Raw genomic sequence first — 23429 nt, 5'->3', positions numbered from 1 at the left:
AAATATGCATTAGTGTTAGCAAAATAACAAATTAAAATTATTACAATAACATGTTTAATCCATATTAAACTTATACTCATTTTCATATTTTTATCAATTCTACAATTTTTTAAATAAGCATATATGAAAAGGTATACAAAGTTCATAAGCATTCAACTCAAATAACATGTTAAAATAACCATTACTAGCAATTAAACAAGTTTCAAATGGCAATTACATCAATTTAATCAAGTTCATGAATTTTAGACTTAAAAAGTCCAATTTGATGTTCAAAAATCATGTTTAGGATCAAAGTTTGGATCATTTAGCAACCTAAACATGTTACACTATTTAATTTAGCAATAATTCATAACAAAAATCGGTCATAACCTGTTTATATCAAAAAGCCCCAAATTGCTCAAGAACACAAACCCTAGATTTCTAAAAAATTTGATGTTTAAGGCTTCAAATCATGACAAATAGCATCAATCTAGGTTATACAAGCATAATATATTAATAATTTAACTCTAATTACACTAGAAATCATCAAAATTAAATTAGGTAAAAATTTGCTCAAGAACACTAAAATTCAAATTTAAAGAGTTTTAGGGGTGGAATCGTTACCTTCTTTGAAAAACTTATGAACAAACGCATGATTAGAGCGGATTATAGCAAGAAATTTGGTGAATTTTGATGAAAAAAATGATGATTTTAGGAGTGTTTGTGTGTGTGTATTCGTATTTGTGTGTGTGGGTGTTATGAGACAGAGAGCACAGCTCGACTGCCTTTTGAATCTGTCCAGCATTTCTAGCCCATGCGAGTGTATGGGTTGGATGTGTAAACCCCATGCGATCGCATGGGGTATGGGTTTTTTTTTATAAAAACCTTTTACTTATAAAACAAATAATTAACTAATTTAAAATTTTGTTTCTTTCTAGATTGAGGGTGTTTCGGTACGTTGACCTAGTTCGTCCCTCGACAAAATTTTAAAATTTGTCATTTTAAAGCGATTGTTTTTAAAAGCAAGGATTTTGGGTTTTTTTAAATGTTTTTGGCATACTTTAAATCAATAAGATTAAAAATAATGATAAAAAAATTTCTCGTCCCGCCCTCGAGTAAAGCAATTTCGGTTCCATAACCTAGTCTTCAACTTACGACGAATTTTAAATATCAAATTTTTAACTTAATGAAATAAATTACATTTTTGTTTTTAAATTCACACCAAACTTAAATTTAAAATTCATAAAATAAAATTTCATATAAATATTAATATTTTTACAATCTTAGATTTGAAAATAATATAGTTATATATTAATTTTAAAAACAAGGTAAAAATAAAAATCTTTTTGGTCTTTTATCCCACTTTAATCAATCAAATATTAACAAAAATATACGCCCCTCTTTTGGGTAAAGTAATTTCGCCTATTTTACCTAGTTTTACTCTTGACGAATTTTTGAAATATTTTGAATTGATTGATTAAAGATATTTATAACTTATGAATAAACGGTAAATTTCGTAGTGATGTAATAAATTTTTGTATGATATCAATAATTTCGGTTTCGCATACCTAATTTTATTGAATATCAATTTAATACTTTATAGCGAACGATTCAGTGTTTATTATCAAAAGGTTAAAAGCAATAAATAAAAACAAATAAAAACTGTACATACTTACCTGTGAGGTAGAATTCTCAGAGACCTGCTTTAGTCGACTCATAGGAGAGTCGTTCAATTTGGTTTTCCATATCTATGTAGGCGTAACCTCGATTCTTCAATAACTTTTCTTCTAAACATATGAACAGTCCTTCTCTGCATAAAGTAACGAACTCGGTATTGGAATGTGTTTGATTGTTTGAACATTTCCCTTCGTGTGACCATTTTTCGCATTTATGACATCTTTCAAGGGGTCGTGCTCTTCTTTTTGTTGCAGATTTTGATTTTCCTTTACCAAAATGTATCTTATTATGATTCTTCCTGAGTTCTTTCCTCACTTCGTCCATTTTTCCTCTTATGAATGATACCAGTTCACTCGGGAAGGTGTTATTATTACGTTTAGTAATCATAGCGTGTAGTAGTAGACCATGGGTCAGATCAAAGGAATTCTTCATCTCGTAAAACCTAAAAGAAATAAAAATTCAGAATGGAGGGAGAAGACTAGTTCTTTAGGGTCTGCTAGGGAAAGACCATTCGGATTCCATTCTCGAGAACTACACAAAAACAGAAAATCTAACCCTAGACAGCATTATATTATCCTTTAAAATATTTGAATCTCCCCACACTTAGCTAGCTGTGGTGTCGAACTTGTGATTAACTTCATTATTAACTTCAATTGGAACATCAACAACTTGCATATCTCTGACTTTTGCTTCAAGCCATTTATTGATTTCCTCTGTAACATTCACAAATTCAATTAACATTGCCTTTTCTTTAGGCGACAAATTGGATACTAATCGGTTACATAACTTAAACTTCCCCTTAATCCTAGCATCTTGAATCCATTTATAAATTTTCTTCGTTGAACTGTTAAAAACAGGTCTATCTAATTTTCTATCAACAACGGGGTTCTTTGTTATCAGGTCATCATTGGGTCTTGCTTCGTCTTCCCCACACTTAGGCGTTTTTATTGGTTCAACATTTTTGGTTGGTGAAGATTGAAACTTTCGATTCACAAAGGTGACCGATTTATCACCATGCCTAAGTGTCATTCTACCTTTTCTTACAATAAAGAATGCCTCGGTGGTTGCTAAAAACGGGCGACCTAAAATTAGAGGAATATCAAAGTATTAATAACTATGAAGTTTGCAGCGAAGGTCAAACTTCCCACTTTAACAAGTAAATTGTTGGCTATTCCAACCGGGTGTTTAATGGTTTGATCAAATAATTGAACACCTATTCTGGTTGGTCTTAATTTACCCACACCTAATCTTTTGTATAAGGAAAGAGGCATAACGTTTGCACTCGCTCCTAAAACTGCAAGCCCATTATACATAGCACCAACATTAAGCAAGCAAGAAATGATAAATTCACCTGGGTCTCCTACTTTAGTAAGTAGAGTTGGTTTGTTAACCTTTTCAGGGTGATCTTTTCTTAGTTCTTTCACTTCTACTTGAACTTCTTGTTCACATTTTACCCCTTTTCTTGGAATGGGAGGTTTATATAGAAATTCTTCTTCATCACTCCAATTTGAAATCTCTCCATCTTCCACTTTTGGTTTTTCATATGTTGTTGAAAACATATTTATGTTTTCATTCTGAGGGTTTTCTTGGGTAGTGAAATTATGATTGATTTCATTGTCAACTTCCATCGGATCATGTATGTAATGTTTAACTCTGTGACCATTAACTTTAAATTCAATCCCATTTGAATTTATTAACTCTATTGTTCCGTATGGGAAAACTCTTTTGACTATGAATGGTCCAGACCATCTTGATTTCAACTTTCCAGGAAATAGCTTGAATCGTGAATTGAAAAGAAGAACTCTGTCTCCTTCCTTAAATTCTTTTGAACTTCTGATTCTTTTATCATGCCATTTCTTCGTTCTTTCCTTATAGATTAACGAATTTTCATATGCATCATGTCTTAATTCTTCTAATTCATTTAGTTGACTTAACCATAGACGTTCTGCTTCATGTAAATCAAGATTACACGTCTTCAAAGCCCAAAATGCTTTGTGCTCAATTTCTACTGGAAGGTGACATGCTTTTCCGTAAACAAGTTTAAAAGGTATGGTTCCAATTGGAGTTTTGTAGGCTGTTCTAAAAGCCCATAGTGCATCCTCCAATTTCATGGACCATTCCTTCGGATTTGATCCTACGGTATTCTCTAGAATACGTTTTAATACTCGGTTGGTATTTTCAACTTGTCCACTTGTTTGTGGATGATAAGCGGTTGAGATTTTATGAGTTACTCCATATCTTTTGAGAACTTTCTCAAGTTGATTATTACAAAAATGAGTACCCCGATCACTTATTAAAGCTTTCGGTGTTCCGAACCTTGCAAAAAGATGTTTTAAGAAGTTGACTACAACTCGTGCATCGTTAGTTAGAAGAGCTTGTGCTTCCGCCCATTTAGATACATAATCAATGGCAACGAGAATGTAGAGATTATTATGAGATTTTGGAAATGGACCCATAAAGTCAATACCCCAAACGTCAAATACTTCACATACTTGAATGACATTTTGTGGCATTTCATCACGTTGACTTATTTTTCCGGCCCTTTGACATGTATCACAGGATTTACAAAGAAGGTGTGCGTCTTTGAAAATTGTAGGCCAATAGAATCCAGCGTCGTAGACTTTCCTTGCTGTGAGTTAAGGCCCATAATGCCCTCCTGTTGGTCCTGTGTGACAATGGTTTAAGATTTGACTAGCTTCATCTCCGAATACGCATCGGCGTATTATTCCATCGGGACAACTTTTAAACAAATGTGGATCTTCCCAAAAATAGTACTTTATATCACTAAAGAATTTCTTTCATTTTTGGTACGACAACCCTTTTTCAAGGAATCCACATACTAAGTAGTTTGCATAGTTTGCAAACCATGGAATTTCATTATAATCGATTTTCAATAGATATTCATCAGGAAAGTTGTCTTGTATGGCCTATTCATTTAGAACTTCTAATTTAGGATTTTCAAGACGAGAAAGATGATCAGCTGCGAGATTTTCTGCTCCGTTTTTGTCTCGAATTTCAATATCGAATTCTTGTAAGAGTAATATCCAACGGATTAATCGTGGTTTGGCATTTTGTTTTGAAAATAGGTATCTAAGAGCAGAATGGTTGGTATAGACCACCGTTTTCGCTAGAACGAGATATGAACGAAATTTGTCAAAAGTAAAGACAATAGCAAGGAGTTCTTTTTCAGTAGTTGTGTAATTCATTTGTGCTCCTTGTAACGTCTTACTAGCGTAATAAATAGGTTGAAATCATTTTTCAATTCTTTGACCTAAAACGGCTCCCTTTGCAAAATCACTTGCATCGCACATGAGTTCAAATGGTAGATTCTAATTTGGAGTTATCATGATTAATGCATTAGTGAGTTTTTCTTTAAGAATATTAAAAGATTTGATGCATTCATCTGAAAATATGAATGGAGCATCTTTTTCAAGGAGTTTGTTTATAGGAGTGGCAATTTTAGAAAAATCTTTTATGAAGCGTCGATAAAAACCGGCATGCCCTAGAAAACTCCTATCTCCTCTAACATTGGTGGGATGTGGAAGTTTAGCAATTACATATACTTTAGCTCTATCCACTTCAATTCCTTCCTTTAAAATTTTATGACCAAGAACGATGCCTTCTTTAACCATGAAATGGCATTTCTCCCAATTAATACTAGATTTGATTTCTCGTATCTAATAAGCATTCGTTCAAGATTAACTAGACATGTTTCAAAAGTATCACCGAAGACTGAAAAGTCATCCATGAAAACTTCCATGCATTCTTCTATCATGTCGTGAAAAATCGCCATCATGCACCTTTGAAAGGTTGCAGGGGTGTTGCAAAGTCCAAATGGCATACGTTTGTAATTAAAAGTACCATAAGGGCACGTGAATGTGGTTTTCTCTTGGTCCTCGGGTGCGATTGGAATTTGAAAGAATCCAGAGAAACCGTCAAGAAAACAATAGTAACTATTCCCAGCTAACCTTTCCAATATTTGATCAATGAAAGGTAAGGGAAAGTGATCTTTTCTGGTGGCGTCATTTAATTTTCTATAATCAATACAGACACGCCATCCTGTTACAGTCCTAGTAGGAATAAGCTCATCTTTTTCATTTGTGATGACAGTCATGCCACCCATCTTAGGTACGCATTGAACTGGGCTTACCCATGGACTATCAGAGATTGGATAAATTAAACCTGCATCGAGCAGTTTAATAATTTTTTTCTTAACAACATCTTGCATATTAGGATTTAGTCTTCGTTGGCGTTGCACATATGTTTTATGACCTTCTTCCATAAGGATTTTATGTGTGCAATACGAAGGACTTATGCCTTTAATGTCATGAATCTTCCATGCAATAGCTGGTTTATGAGCTTTTAGCACAGAAATGAGTTGAGATTTTTCATTTTTCGTAAGAGAAGACGATATTATTACAGGTAATTCAGATTCACCATGTAAATAAGCGTATTCCAAATGGTTTGGAAGTGGCTTTAACTCTAATATCGGTGGTTCTTCTATCGATGATTTGTATCGATATCTATCTTCCTCTTTTAGCATTTGAAGTTCTTCTGTTGTTTGTTCGTAATCATTAGCCATAAGTGTAGCTAACATTTCAGCTTCATCAATTGGTTCAGTTCCTTTTCCTAAAGAACATTCTCATGTTCCTTGTAATTCTAGAAATTCTTCTAATAATTGTGCATGTAAATCTATAGTTTGAATATAATAACATGTATCATCTGCAAATTGTGGTTGTTGCATGGCTTTATCAACTGAAAAGGTAACACTCTCATCCTCTATACTTAGGGTCAGTTTCTTACCAAACACGTCTATTATTGCTTTAGCCGTGTTTAAGAATGGTCTTCCTAATATGAGAGGAACTCGAGAATCTTCTTCCATGTCCAGAATAACAAAGTCTACTGGAAATACTAAAGTACCAACTTTAACTAGCATGTTCTCCATTATCCCTCTAGGATATTTTACTGATCGGTCTGCTAGTTGTATGCTTATTCGTGTTGGTTTCAATTCTCCAAGGTCTAGTTTAGCGTATAATGAATATGGCATTAAATTTATACTAGCACCTAAGTCTGCCAATGCTTCTATTGAACTAAGACTACCCAGAAAACATGGATTTGTGAAACTTCCTAGATCTGATAGTTTTTCTGGTAGTTTATTCAATAGCACTGCAGAACAATTAGCATTCATTGTAACAACCGAGAGTTCTTCCATTTTTCTTCTATTTGTGATTAGATCTTTCAAGAATTTAGCATATCTTGGCATTCCTGAAATCACATCAATGAAAGAAAGATTGACATTTATTTGTTTAAACATATCCAAGAATTTGGATTGCTTGACTTCAAGTCTTTCTTTTCTCATTTTACTCGGGTAAGCAAGCGGTGGTTTGTATGGTTTAACATAAGGCTTTACTTTAACTGTGTTATCTTCATTAACCTTTTCAACTACCGGTTCTTTTTCCTTTTCTTGATCAGGCTGTGGTGCTTGTGGAGTAGGAATAGGGTCATCAGAAATTACAGGTATTTCAGGTGGTTTAAGTGTAATACCACTTCTTGTGGTAATGGCTTTAGCTGTTTTATTCCGGGGGTTAGCATTTGTATCGCTAGGTAGACTCCCTGGTTTTCATTCACCTATCAATCTTGTTAGGTTACTTACTTCTTGTTCCAGATTTTGTATAGAAGCTTGTTAATTTCTAAATGCTAGAGCATTTTGTTCATTAGTTTGTTTCTGAGATGTGAAAAACTGAGTTTGAGATTCAACTAGCTTCGACATCATATCTTCTAAATTTAGCTTTTTATCATCGGTTTGTGGTGATTTATTTGGAAAAATAGGTCTTTGCTGGTTGTAAGTATTATTAGATACTTGTTGGTTGCTAGGACCTTGTTGATTGCTGTATGGAACATTTCGGTTATAATTCTGATTTTGATTGTAGTTTGGTCTTGGCGGTTGATAATTATTTTGATAATTATTTCCAGGCCTTTGGTTCATGTATGAAACATTCTCTCTTTGTTCCATTGTTTGTTCAATACTGAGACAATCTTTTGTCAAATGTGTTCCCCCACACTGCTCACAACTAATTCGTATTGCGTGGATATCTTTAGTCATCTTTTTCATTCGTCTTTCGAAAGCATCTAACTTTGCAGAAATGGAATCAATGTCATGGCTAGAATCGGCTCTAGCCACTTTAGATGATCTAACGATGTCTTTTTCTTGATGCCACTCATGTGAGTGGGAGTCTGTGTTATCAATAATTTTGTAAGCTTCAGTTGCGGTTTTCTTCATAATGGAACATCCAGCTGCTATGTCGATGTCTTTTCGTGTAGTAATGTCGCATCCTTGGTAGAATATTTGTACTATTTGATAAGTGTCTAAACCATGTTGAGGACATCCTCTCAACAACTTTCCAAATCTTGTCCACGCCTCATATAAAGTTTCATTTGGCTTTTGTGTGAACGTAACAATTTCTCCTTGAAGTCTCAAGGCTTTAGATGCCGGAAAGAATCTTTTAAGAAATTTCTCAACTAAGACATCCCATGAGTCAATCGCCCCTTCAGGTAACGATTCTAACCAATCTTTGGCTTCTTCCTTTAAAGTCCAGGGAAATAACATGAGATAGATCTGTTCATCCTCAACTTCTCTGATTTTAAATAGAGTACAAATCCTATTAAAGGTACGAAGATGTTCATTTGGATCTTCTTTTGGTGCACCACTAAATTGGCATTGATTAGTTACCATGTGTAGGATTTGTCCTTTGATTTCATAATCTGGCGCATTAATGTCTGGTTGAGTAATTGCGTGACCTTGGCCAGTGCGTGTAGCTCTCATTCGATCTTCCATACTTAGAGGTTCCTAATTTTCCATGATTGAATTTGTTGAATCTGAATCACTAGAGGATTCTGATTTAATGGTTTCTTCCTCGACAATCTCTGGTTGTATGATTTGTGGTTCAGGAGGAATAATTAGTGGTTCAGGATCTCTGAATTGTCCTTGAATATCCTCTGGGTTCTCAATTGTGATGTCGGGTTCAAAAAATAGATTATCGGAAATTTGAATTGGAGTACTTGGTCGACTAGATGAGGATTCTAAAGAAAAATCAATGACGACAATATTGGCTAGATGTCTTGATCGAGTTACAGGAGGTGACGTATGAAAGGTGGTGAACGTTTTGCTCGGTGCATTCACTGAATATCCTATTAGTTATAAAAATAAAAAAAATTATATAAGTTATCAAATTAATAGACTTTTCTGATTTTTCCCACGTTTTGATTAGCCAATAGATGCAGCAGGTTGCCAGGACCCTTTAAATCGGAAGCCCACAACTCACCACTAACAAATCCAACTATTACTACGAACCAGAAAATTTTGGATGTCTATCAATTTAACCGCTTAAAATAATTTTTCGTTGAAATTTTGAAGATAAAATCTATGTCCTAAAAACTAGAGCATAGAAATAAGAAAGAAAAAGAGCGCGTCGAAAAACGTCGAAAAATAAAAGGTCGAAAAATAAAAATAAGAAAATAAAGCGTCGAAACTTAGAATTCTAAAAACTTAAGACTAAAAGTTGCGTCTAAAGGTATTAAAGCTTAAAGGAATTCTATATCAAAAATGGCAATTACTTAAAAAGGCACTAAAATCTGTTAAATACTAAAGTGATAAGCGACGTCGTAAAATTCTAAAGTGCCTAAATCTTAATCTAAGAAAAAGTACTTAAGGGATTTTACGGCAAAGCTTAAGAATCTAGAAATATAAAATTACTATGGCAAAATACTAAGTTTAAAACTAATTACGAATAATAAATTATAAAAGTTACGAATAAACGATAATAAAGAAAAATACAAAATACAAAAATAAACTAAGTTGATAAAAATACAATCTACTAAAATATTATTTTTATTTTATTATTTTATAAAAGTATTAATTTATATATTAATAAAACTAATTAAAAGTTAAAAGTACAAATTTAATTTAAAAACTAAACTAATTATTATTAAATTTAACCCCGATTACAATTAATTAATAATAATAATTATTTAAACGTAACCCTAATTCGTACAGCTAAGGTTTCAGACCTGTCACCTCAGCTCATGCGATCGCATGAGTTGAGGGTTTTAAATCCATGCGGTCGCATGGTGTGTGGATCCAGTTTAGAAATTGGGCTGCTACAGTGTAGTGGCCCGATTACTTTTTTTTTTTTGAGTTTAATATATATAAAATATAAATATAAACTTATTAGTTTTATAAAAAAATATTATTTATTAGTTTTATAACTCTTTAAAATATAAACTTTTTAATTTAAAAACTTAAAAATATAGAAATATATTTTTCTTTCTTTTTTATGTTTTTATATTTTTATTTTTAATATTTAAAACTTATGTAAATATATTTTTACAAAAATAGCTTTAAAACTAAATTTTTTTATAGCGTTCTATGGTGTCCCCGGCAGCGGCGCCAAAAATACTTGATGTGTGCGAGGTGTAGTACGTAATACTATTAATTTTACTATGAAATATTATTAAATACGCTACAATTTTACACAAGTTATTTATTTATTTATAGAATGGGATATACCTAAACCTTGCTACAACACTTATATGCAGTGTACCTAATCGTAGAGTAGTGTAGTTTTTAGTAAGTCCGGTTCGTTCCACAGGGATACAGCTGAGTTTAACGCTATATATATTTTAAACTATATTTGTATATAAATATATTTATATAAGTAGTATTATTATTATAAAAAGGGGAGTTTTACCGTTTAGTGATCGGTTTGTCGATTTTATGTCTTAAGTCACAATTAAAACCTAATGTAAAATATTGAATATAAATATAACTTAATTTAAAGCGTAAAGTAAATGACGATAAATAAAAATGCGATAAAATAAAAGTGCGATAATTAAAAGTGCAATAATTTAAAGTACGATAAATAAAATGACGATAAATAAAGTGCGATGAGATATAAAATAAAGGAATTAAGCTTATTTAATCTTCCGTAATCATGATGTTTGACGTGTTGATTTTAATTTATTACCATGGATTAATTGTCCTTTGTCCCGGATTATTCGACATGTCCATCTGGTTTTGTCCATAATAGTCCATCGTTCATAATTATAAAGTGCGAGAGTCTTCGCCAAATTAACCTTATACCCGAAGTCAAATATTCCAAGTAATTGGGGATTTGAACTGTAACAAGGTCTTAATACTTTGTTTAATGAATACACCAGGTTATCGACTGCGTGTAATCCAAGGTTTTAATACTTTGTTAACAATTACACTAATTACTCTTGAATGTAATCCACCCCTGTTTTAATGAGTCCAGTGACTATTAATCCATCCCCGAGTCCGGTCAAATGAACAATTATTAGTATTTATAGATATCCCGCCCACCGTACCCAGTCAAGCGTATGTGGTTATATATAAATACGTCAAATTATAAATCTCTATATTAAATCAACGAGATATCATTTAATTAATATAAAGCCCATTAATAGCCCATAGTCTAATTTCCACAAGTGTCGGTCTTTTGTCCAAACCCCAATTATGTTCCAAAGCCCAATAACCCAGTCTTAGTATTTAGTCCAACATCACGATTACTTCGGCTTAAATAAGCATAATAATAATTTAGCTACGAGACATTAATTTAAAAAGATTGAACATAACTTACAATGATTATTAATCGCGTAGTGTTACACGGACAGAATTTTGACTTACAAACTTAAAACATTCGCCACTATAACCTTATTATTATTAACTTAATATTAAAATTAAAATTATAATTAAAATATAAATATATATTGAGAGAGTAAGAGATAAGATTGAATAAGGTGCGTGTAACTCGTCTGAATTCTGGCCAATTTATAGACCTGACCAGCCTTTCCACTCCATGCGATCGCATGGAAATTGTTCCTCCTGGCCATGCGATCGCATGGCCTCCATCCACTGGTTACATATGATTCCAAAACATGGGCTGCTCGTATTTAAATATTATATAATATAATATATAAAATTTTATATAATTATATATATATATATATATATATATATATATATATATATATATATATATATATATATATATATATATTATATTCTTGTGCATCGTTGACTTGTAATTTTAGCTCTGTTGACTTGCGCGTTGATGCTCGGTTTATGTCCTGGTTCCGGATTTTCGAACGTCCTTTCGTACAATTTAATATCTTGTACTTTGCGTTTTGCGGCTTGTACTCTTGTAATTTTTGGACGTTTCTCAGCAATAATTTGAACCACTTAGATTGTACTTTGTACTTTTTAGCATTTTGGTCGTTTGCGTCTTCAAATCGTCGAATCTGTCTTTTGTCTTCACCTTTTATTATTTAAACGAATATCACTTGTAAATAGAACAATTGCAACTAAAAGCGTGTCTTTCTTGAAGGATAATGCTATGAAATATATGTTCGTTTTTAGCATTATCAAAGGTTATTGTTAATAATAATAATAATAATAATAATAATAATAATAATAATAATAATATTATTATTATTATTATTAATATTATTATTATTATTATTAGTATTACCATTAATATTATTATAATATTTATTATTACTAGTATCATTATCATTAAAACTAATATTAGTATCATCTAATTATTATGATTGCTATTATTATTATCACAATTATATATGCGATATAAAAGAGAACTAAAAGCTATTAAACAAATCGATTAGAAAATAATGAGTATAAGTATCATGATTCAGTTAAAATATTGTTAAGATTATGATTTAAATAAAAATATCATTTTCATTATTTTATTAGTAATATTATTATTATGACATAATTATTTATTATCAAAATTATATTTTTCATTAGTAAATATAAATATTTTCATTATTATTATTATTATTATTATTATTATTATTATTATTATTATTATTATTATTATTATTATTATTATTATTATTATTATTATTATTATTATTATTATTATTATTATTATTATTATAATTAATATTAATATTATTATAAAATAATACAGCTTTTGGTTCACTATTATTATTATTATTATCAATATTATATTATTAACTAAATAAATATTTGATACAATTATATATTTAATACAATTATATTAATAATACATATCACCATATTTTTATCATTAAAATAATATTATGTAAACGTTATACAAATTATAATAGTTAATATATATCAACATAAATTTTTATAGTTAATACATTATAATAGATGATAAAATAATTTAATAAACATTTACTATACAAATATTAATTACTTAAAATATGTAGAATAAATGTAAGTTATGTAATTATTAAAATAGCATATAATCTAGTAAAATAACATGTAGATTTCAAATAAATATATATAAACTAGTTACATCGATTTATATAAAAATTTTCGAATATGACAATTAAGTTAGTTATGTTATAATTTGAGTTTTATAAATTATCAATTCATTCAACTATCAAGACTTATACTTTGGTAATATAAATATATAATAAACATGTATAGATTTTGAAAGTCACTTTTGGATTAGAAGACTTTTGTCAACTTCTGCATGATAATCTCGAGCATTAGGATTGTGATACACTACGACTTGACCTAAATTGTTAGACAGATATTGACCAACATATAAATATATATAATTAATATAGGTTCGTGAATCCGAGGCCAACCTTGCACTTGTTCAATGACGTCATATGTATTTTCACTACGAAATACAGTATCGTGAGTTTCATTACTCCCTTTTTAAATGCTTTTGCAATATATATTTTTGGGACTGAGAATACATGCGCTACTTTTATAAATGTTTGACGAAATAGACACAAGTACTTAAAAACATTTTAAGATTGAGTTACGAATACACCGGATATCACCCCCTTTTAGTCTGGTAATCTAAGAATTATGGAACTGGCCCCTAATTGACGCGAATCCTGAAGATAGATCTATGGGCCTTGACAAGCCCCAGTCAGAGAATTTGAACTGCTTTAGTACTTCGATTTTAGTATACAACCGCTAGCTTTAAAAGGAATGACCTGTTTGTGAGGTGTACACAACCGTCATTTTTAAAAGAGTGACCTGTTTGTATGATGTGAGCATATTTGCGAATGCGGTATGCGGGGGATATTCTAGATGCATTTTGTTAATGTCAATTACCAGGTGTTTATTTCGTTTGAATGATTTTTATACACTTGTGAGTGTATGATGTTTATGAAAAATGAAAATTTAAATCTTGTTGTCTATAAAAATGATGGAAATGAATATTGATTATGATAAACTAATGAACTCACCAACCTTTTGGTTGACACTTTTAAGCATGTTTATTCTCAGGTATAAAAGAAATCTTCCGCTGTGCATTTGCTCATTTTAGAGATATTACTTGGAGTCATTCATGATATATTTCAAAAGACGTTGCATTCGAGTCGTTGAGTTCAATAAAGATTATTATTAAAGTAAATGACAAATTAGGTCATTTATAGTTTGGATATTATGAAATGGTATGCATGCCTGTCAACCTTCGATGTAATGAAAATTTGTCTTTTAAAAACGAATGCAATGTTTGTAAAATGTATCATATAGAGGTCAAATACCTCGCAATGAAATCAATTATTACGTAATATTTATAATCGATATGAACGGGGCATTTCAGTTGGTATCAGAGCGGTGGTCTTAGCGAACCAGGTCTTGCATTAGTGTGTCTAACTGATAGTTGATAAGATGCATTAGTAAGTCTGGACTTCGACCTTAGCTGCATGTCAAAAAGTTTTGCTTATCATTTATTGTCAAAAATTACCTGCTTATTATTCTTAAGTCTAGACACGTTTTCCTGCATTTATTGCATACATAGTGTACAGACGATTTCGTATCTTAGCATATCTGTTACTGTAAACTTTTCTTGATATCTTCTGAAGATTTCCTCCGTGATTTATGGAATTTTGGTATTATATATACATATGTAAATTATGTATTGAAGAATATCAATCTAAATTCTATAATCTATCTCATATCAAAAATCATTTCCCTGATTATACAAGATGGATCCCGTATTTAGTACGAATTCCTTAGATTCCGACAACTATTCCGATATGGATTTGCACTCGAGCTCCGAAAGCAGTGTGACTGGAATGGACCACCCAATTAGACATCATCTATTCTGGATGAATTGAGGATGGGTTCGTAGTCTATTAAATCATTGGAGATAAGAAGAAGGTGATCCCTTCCATCCACCACATTTCCCTCTTGGCGAAGAACCTGAAGCACTTACCGGCGAACCTGTTCGAAACACCATTTTCTCTCATTTCCAGAGTATCTCGCCACGATTATATATTATCTAAAATTCTAGATCTTATTCATCCGCTCATCCGAACCGACAATCATCCCAGTGTAATAGAAGAAGTCAACGAGCTTCGCGCTCCGGTAGTGGCTTTGGAGAATATGGTGCAAAGGTTACAAGCACCAGCAGCAGCACCAGCAGCAACAGTACCACCATTAGCAACACCAACAGTACCATCACCACCACCAACAACAACATCCGCATCCCACACCTCAACATCACAATCTGTACCTCGAGCATCAACATCATACGCACCATAGATACCAAGTAGTACCAACAACAATAACCGATGAAGTATTAGGTGCTGTTTGTTTTTTAAGATGTTTTTGTCTGAAGATCTGCGGACCATGTCTGTTAAGAAGATGTGGTCTGAAGGTCTGTGTGCTGAATAATGAAGACTGTTTGTTTTTATGTCTGCAACATAATTTAATTCTGTCTGCAGCACTTAAAAGCACATTTCTAAGTCTGCGAGACTGCAGACATACTAAGACATTATTTTATCTTAGGTCTTCAAAAAAAAAACTGTCTGCAGTAAAAAATTCTGTGGGCGCACAGACATAAGACATAATAAGGTCTGCAGACAGGAAAATAAACAACACCTTAATCTATAGCTTCATTGGAGAAACATTCTGTGGCAATTATGTAATCTCCAAAGTCTTAGAGATTATCTATTCTAGCCTTAACCATAAATCAGATATGTGGACCGAGATGATAAAAGGAAGAGTAAAAACCCTGATAAGGAGTGGTGCATGATTTACAAGCTAGACTTGTTTTACCAGCAGCATCAACAGTACCATCAGCATCACCAGCACCATCAGTGCAGTCAACATCGTTAGCATCAGCAGCACCTACAACATCACAAGCTCCACCAGATCCATAATCACCGCAAACATCATCACTAATAATCAACGCGTATATTGTATCAACGAGTTATGAAGTATTAACTCATTCTCCCTGAAGAAATTATATGTATATTTTATGTACATATGAATTTTGAGATCAAAATAAATCTTTTCGTACTAAGCTATTACATGTGAATCTTAACTAGTAGGTACTACTCGGTTAGTTCATGTTATTGATATGCTATGATATACATCTTTCCTTAACGACTTAACCATCATTAACTACAATCTCTATTTCAACACAATGAATTTCATTTCATAATAAACCAAGTGTATTATCCAATTATATGTTTGAATTTACACTTCCATTTTCGATATACTCGAAACTTTCTAAGAAACATCATTCGTACCTTACGAAGTTAGCAAGAGTTCTATGAGCATCAACATGATTTACTGAGGAAATATCAATAAGAATGAATAATGAAGTATTAATCACAGTAGTGAAATACTCTGTGAAGATTATGTAATCTCTAATGTTAGAGGTTATTCATTCCTAGTTTCAACCGAAAATCAAATGAGCTTAATATGATTTTAACTCATTAAATCTATATTACATCTGAAGAAAATATACATACATATATTTTCATAAAGACTGTGATAAAAATTCTCTTGTACAAAATACTACTTGTGAAACTTTTAACGGGTAGGTAATACCCAATAAATATATAAATTCACAATTAATATGTTACATTATTTGATTCTGATTCAGCAAATCATTAACTATACTCACTACTTTCACAACGATATACATTCTTTCATAGAAATCAAAACAACCATACTCATTCAAATTCAATTACATATTCTGATTTTAACATATCAGTATCCAAGTCGAGATATAACCGATATCATCACTCTTAGATCCCTACAGCTTTCAAAGCTATACTTTGACTTCAAAACTATGATAGAACATCACTTCTATGCATAAAACCCAGAAAAGTATTCTTATCGTTCAAAATTCTAGAACATCATATGAATATTGACGATTACAATCTGCGTTCAAACCCTTCATGATTCCTAAAACCCCTCAATTAGGAAACAATCGAGATGATGATCCAACCACATGTTATCCACAGTTATACACCTGGAAAACTCCCGGAACCTAAGTAGAAGTTTAACACAAATCCGTGATCCATTGGCGTTGTTATTTTCGAAAATAGCTTTGCAATCCCTTCCCAAAATTAGCCAATTTTGTCACACCTCCAGAAAATCAACTTTGACTTTTCATCCGGATTAACTTTATTATAACATTGATATATAAGTTTGCCCTTCGTCGTCGTTACCGGAGAACCGTTTATATCCCACCACTAAGCAGTAAACTTACCAGCAACTTCATTACTCATTGGCTTAAGTCTCTCCGAAAAACCATTATAATTGTTCATCAAAACCCTATCATATACTCATCCACATCTTATAACGAGAATTGTCATGCTAGTTACTGGGAATTAGCAATCAGTATTTTGAATCTCGCAGCATTTCTGCATCAACAGTTATATGTATACATATAACATTTATCTCTTAGAATTATGAACTTTCATTCTGAAATTCTGAAAAACACCCAGTCTACGAATCAATACTCCAAATTTTGAAAAAGCTGAATGAAGCAGCAAAAACTGTAAACAACCTTAACAACCAAAAGTTTGATGATAAAGAATAATGTGTTGGTAAAGCTCAGAAAAAGAGAAGATTTGGAACTGAAAAACGGATTGAGCAAACTATGAAGGAGGCTGTGGACAAATCACAAAGACTAAACCTACCTTTAAAGAATCCAAATGATTCAGTATCTGCTGAAGTCATTAACGAATACCTTACTCCTAACTCTAAATCCTTACGGACAATATTCTTTATTATCCTCTGATTTTAGATATTCTAAGATATCATCATATCTTTTATTATAAATATCCTCGATATTTCTGAAGATATTTCATAACTAATCTTATCTGAAATCATTTATCTCTTCGCACTATCAGTGTTACTTCATAAAAGAAACTCTTTTAGTTTCAAAATTTTGAAACCTTCGAGTTTAAATTATGAATGTTAATATAATATAATGACACTTGATCAACGTGATTATATTACAGTAAGTCATGCTGAGTTTCTAATGAAACATGATGATTCACAAACTATAACGTCATCATGTGCCATGTTACACGACTCTTACATTCTATCTAATCTATAAACATATCAAGAACATATTTTCTTAATAGTCTTATCTTTTCTCTTGAATTCTGGTAATTTGACAAGTCAGATTGTGCTAATTACCGTTTCTTTCTTAGAACATTAACTATGTTCATCCCTAAATTCATATCTACAAATTCTGGACCATTATTCGCTTAACTTAAAGTCGGGAAGAGAAAACAAAAGAATGAAGCTCCGAAATAAAAATGGGAGTATAAATCGCAGCAAATAGGAGAGAGCATTAACTATGGATGACAATGATTATAGAAGACAGAAGCAGGGACTCTGGAATATAAGGGAAGATATAAAGTCTAACAACAACCCAGAAATTATAAACCGTGTATATCGATGCATATAGCAATGTAAAGACACGAGAGAACTAAAAACACTATAAACCCAAGAGTATAGTAAAACTAAATAGATTCTTCCGGCGGCAGATGAAAAAGAAGAATGACAGATATAAAAGTTAGGAGTATATCGAGAATCAGAACTGGATGAAGCATGTTGACGAATGCTTTAAAGTATGAATTGAGGGAGAAAGAATAGAAGGTGTGAGCTGTGGAAATAAGGAAATGAAGGGAGTGGATTTATAGCAAAAAATCCGACAGAGCAATCATGGCAGGTTATCGCATTTAATCAAAGAAGATCCTAATTTTCTTAATTACCGAAGAACCAGATCTTATTACAAATATCTTCTCTAAATCCCTGAAATTCCGAAAATCAACTCTATCTGCGTCAAAAGCTATGTCGAAACATTATTTTCTCATTTCACACTTTTGCGATAGCTTCACTCGAACTCTTCACATAATCAATTTTTTTATCCATATTACTAAATGATGATAAAACTCCATTTATCAACTCGTATGTGTCATGAAAACATACTTATTGTCAGCCATGACAACCCCAATCAAATTTCGGGATGAAATTTCTTTAACGGGTAGGTACTGTGACGACCTGGGAATTTCCGACCAAATTTAAACTTAATCTTTATATATTTCTGACACGATAAGCAAAGTTGTAATGTTGAGTCTCAAAAGTTTTGGAGTTATATTCATGTAATCATTTACCCTTCGTACGTCCTCGACGATTCACGAATAATTATGTGTAAATAAATATGTGTATAGATATATATATATATATATATATATATATATATATATATATATATATATATATATATATATATATATATATATATATATATATTATATATATATATATATATATATATATATATATATATAGTGGACCAATCCATGGATAAGCACTAAATGGGGTACACACTGGATAAGTGAATATGAGCCTCACATTTTGGAAATTTCAATTTTATACTAAAAAACGCGGAGGGGTATTTTAGTTATTTTCATAATTTAATTTTCGTATCTATTTTTTTTATCGGAATTTGAAAATTCTTCAGTCCCCAATTTTTATAAACCCTAAATAAAAACGTACTTGCTTACTTACTTTAACAGAATTAGACACAAACACAAACAAATCGGCATTGTTTTTATCAATCACGTTGTCTAAATTGATCTAAGATTCAATCGATCGATTGATTCAACCTTTTATACCTAATTGATTGATCTAAGATTCAATCGATCGATTGATTGATTCATCAATCGGTTAATTTGAATCGAATCGAATCACATAACTGTATGTGAAAATGGTAAATAAAGAAGAATTGGAGTCCGTACAAGAGAATTTAAGCAGTGATTGATGATGATGACATCATACATTAAATGCAAAGAATAAGATGCTTCATCAATTGTTGGCGATGATTCATGAATGTAGATACTACATAAATGTAGGCATCAAATGTAATCAACTTATTGTATCTTCAAGCAGGTTTATTATTTGTTTCTTTTTTGTCTTGTTTATACCAATAATAATTTCTTACTCTATAGCACTAGTAAATACTCAATGAAGTTTGTGTCCTCGTAGAATCAAGTATAACACAATTCTTTGCAGCAGTTCATTTTAGCTATAAAAATGCTAGTCTTGTATACTGTTAAGGACGGTAAATTGACTTAAACGTCAGTTTGTAGGTAGTAGTTTTATTTTCTTGTTTTATGCTCTTCTAAGGTGACCATGATTTTCACGTGTCATGTTCGTCACTATGCACTAATTCGTTTTGTGTACACTAGGAGGATGCACAAATCAAAAGTTTACTAACAAAGGAGATAATGAAGGCTAAGGTAGCTTCTTGTTGACCTTGTTGGTGTTATTCAATATTTAGTTCTCTACTTTAATTTATATGTAGCTTCATCCAAGGTTGTAAAAGTCGTTACTAGTCTGCGAGGACTGCGTAAGAACTAATTGTTCATGTCAAAGACTAGTCGTACATTGACCAACTTTAGCCGTATTCGATCAACCTTGACCGAATATATACGGATTTGAACTCATAAATTTAACTTTGACCAACTAAATTGGACTTTTAACACCGAATAGTGGTGAAGTGAGAGGACCTTAACAACCATGGTGTCATCTTTTTCTAGATGTTATATCTTTCCTATAAGTGCATTAGCAAGTCATTATATTTAGAACTTGGTCCTTTGTGTTTGTAATAGCTTAGAATCTTATTGCAGGGAGAATCTTATGTTGAAAAAATTTTTGAAAAGAAAGTTACATTTGGTACTTTTGGTGATCTGTAAGTGTTTATGCTCTAAAATTCTTTTCCAGATTCTAAATAAAGAAAAGATCATGACTCTATTATTGGTTATTTACTCAGATATAAAGTCACTATTGTAGTAAAAGGGTTAAGCAACTTTTGGGGTACAAACGGGTTAAACAAAATCACATTTTTCTTTTTGCTTTTCTTTTATTTTTTTTAGAATCATAAATCTGCGTCAAAATGCTCTCCTAATCTATATTTTCATAAGCAAAAAACATTCGAAATCGTTCAAAAATCAATGATGAATGATAATAATCGTGATGAATGATTAATTTTATCATTAATCAAACGAGTGATGAATGATAAAATTAATCATTCATCACTCGTTTGATGAATGATAAATTAATCATTCATCACGATTTATATCATTCATCACCGATTTTTTTAATGATTTTGTTACTTTTTATATTTGTTAGTTTTTCGCTTTCATCTATTTTCATATTAAAAGACCCTAGAAAGATATTTTTTTTTATTTTTTTTAAATATTTTCTTATTTCGTTTATACCCTTTAATGAACTATATGCATAAATAATATCTTTTTTATTATGATTATGATTCTTATTCTAAGATAAACTGACAAAAGAAATATCAACACTTTTTGTAGGCTCCATGTTTTGAAGACGATTTTGAGACAAATTCAGTTATACTAGAATAGTGTTTAGATATTTAGTTGGAACATCTGACTGAAATTGAAAATGGATTATATCAGATTTTCAAATTGCGCGTTTGAGTTCATGAATCTTATAAATAGCAAGTCACCCGTTCTGGAGACGGTGAGCGTACTCATTAACACTCGGCACCTTTTTGATGAGGACGCAGTTTGTAGTTATAGATCACCAATGTATTTATTCATTTATTATGCTTTTATTCATGGTCGTTGTCTTATTAAGTTTAAAATTAGCATCCATTTTTTGATTTGTTTATTTTATAGCAGATGTAAACTTGTATAGATAAAAAGTAATGACTTGAGTTCAAAAGTGTTGAAATTATGTACATGATTTATATTGATTGTATCTGTTATCCGAAACCATGAAGTTGCAGTACGTCAAGCTTTTTATCAATCATCATTTTTTTCTCATTCATCACGTTCTTTTATCATTCTTCATTTATCATTCATCAGCTATTTTTATCATTCATTGTGTATTTTTATCATTTATCGGGTATTTTTATCATTCATCATGTATTCATTTATCATTCATCACGTTCTTTTATCATATTCATTTATCATTCATCGGATATTTTTATCATTCATTTGATATTTTTATCATTCATTTGGTATTTTTATCATTCAATGGGTATTTTTATCACTTATCATATATTTTTTTATCATTCATCACGTTCTTTTATCATTTTTCGTTTATCATTCATCGGATATTTTTATCATTCATTTGGTATTTTTATCATTCATTAAGTATTTTTATCATTAATCGGACATTTTTATCATTCATCGGGTATTTTTTTTATCATTCATCACGTTCTTTGATCATTATTCGTTTATCATTCATCAGATATTTTATTATTCATTGGGTATTTTTATCATTAATCGGGTATTTTTTTTATCATTCATTTGGTATTTTTATCATCCATCGGGTATTTTTATCATTTATCGGGTATTTTTTTTTATCATTCATCACGTTCTTTTACCATGACTCGTTTATCATTCATAAGCTATTTTTATCATTCATTAGGTATTTTTATCATTCATCAGGTATTTTTATCATTAATCATTTTCTTTCACACAAAATAGTTTCTGATTGTTGTTAAATTTTGGCAACTCGAATATTCGAGAACGAATTTCGTGGTCAAAAATAAAAATTACCAAAATGATAACATTCATCAGAAAAATGATAACATTCATATGAAAAACGATAACTTTTCGATGAATATGTACTACTTTTATCATAAGAAAATTAAACAAAACACTAACTATGATCAATATAGTTAGTATTTATAACAAAATGATATCATTCATAACATTTACCATTCATTTTTCGAAAACATTTATCATTCATGACTATTATAAAAACATGTATCATCTTTGACATTTATAAAAATTCAAAAATAAAATGATAAATACAAGAAAATGTTATCATTCAATCAAAAAATGATAATAGATGGCCAAAATCTTTCAAATAACCTATAGACACCTCCAAAACCTCCATCTCCAAGCTTCCGTTCCTCCACAAATCGCACAACTGACTGAGCAATTTCAACATACGAAACCGTCTAGGCCAAGTAGCCCCTGTTTTAAGTTCATTATTTATCTCACCGAAAAATCTAGCTTCCTCCACTTTTTCGCATTATTTTTCTTCTTCCTCCATAAAAACCAAACAACTATACCCCAAACAATCAATACAACCAATGATCCAACTATTAATCCCACCATAAGCCCAATCATTTTTGAGTCTAGCCCTGCACTTTCATCAATTTGTAATATAGAACTACTGAAAATCCAATATGTGTAGACTAACTTATATCAGACTTCAAAATGTCAATAATCAAAATATTGATTAAAGACATTTTCTAAATATAAAATGTCGTTAACCAAGTCAGTGCATCACTTCTTTTTGAGATCTATAAACTAATTATAACAATATAAGCATTCAACAATGTTATTGTTTTTCTCAACAAACAATAATATCCACCATTAATATAATACCATTCACCAGTTATTTTTATTAATTAAATTTAGTATGATGAATTTTCAAA

General features: G+C 31.0%; 1 non-coding gene across 1 annotated transcript; it reads left to right on the top strand.

Annotated features, from left to right (window-relative positions):
• The first annotated feature begins 8024 nt into the window (after positions 1 to 8024).
• Positions 8025 to 8131, top strand: LOC139850875 (small nucleolar RNA R71). Its single transcript, XR_011760251.1, has one exon. It is a non-coding gene; the product is annotated as a small nucleolar RNA R71 (small nucleolar RNA).
• The last annotated feature ends 15298 nt before the right edge of the window (positions 8132 to 23429 follow it).

Source organism: Rutidosis leptorrhynchoides, chromosome 5, assembly GCF_046630445.1.
Source record: "Rutidosis leptorrhynchoides isolate AG116_Rl617_1_P2 chromosome 5, CSIRO_AGI_Rlap_v1, whole genome shotgun sequence".
NCBI classification, from domain to species: Eukaryota; Viridiplantae; Streptophyta; class Magnoliopsida; order Asterales; family Asteraceae; genus Rutidosis; species Rutidosis leptorrhynchoides.
This window is presented reverse-complemented; position numbering and strand designations above follow the sequence as displayed.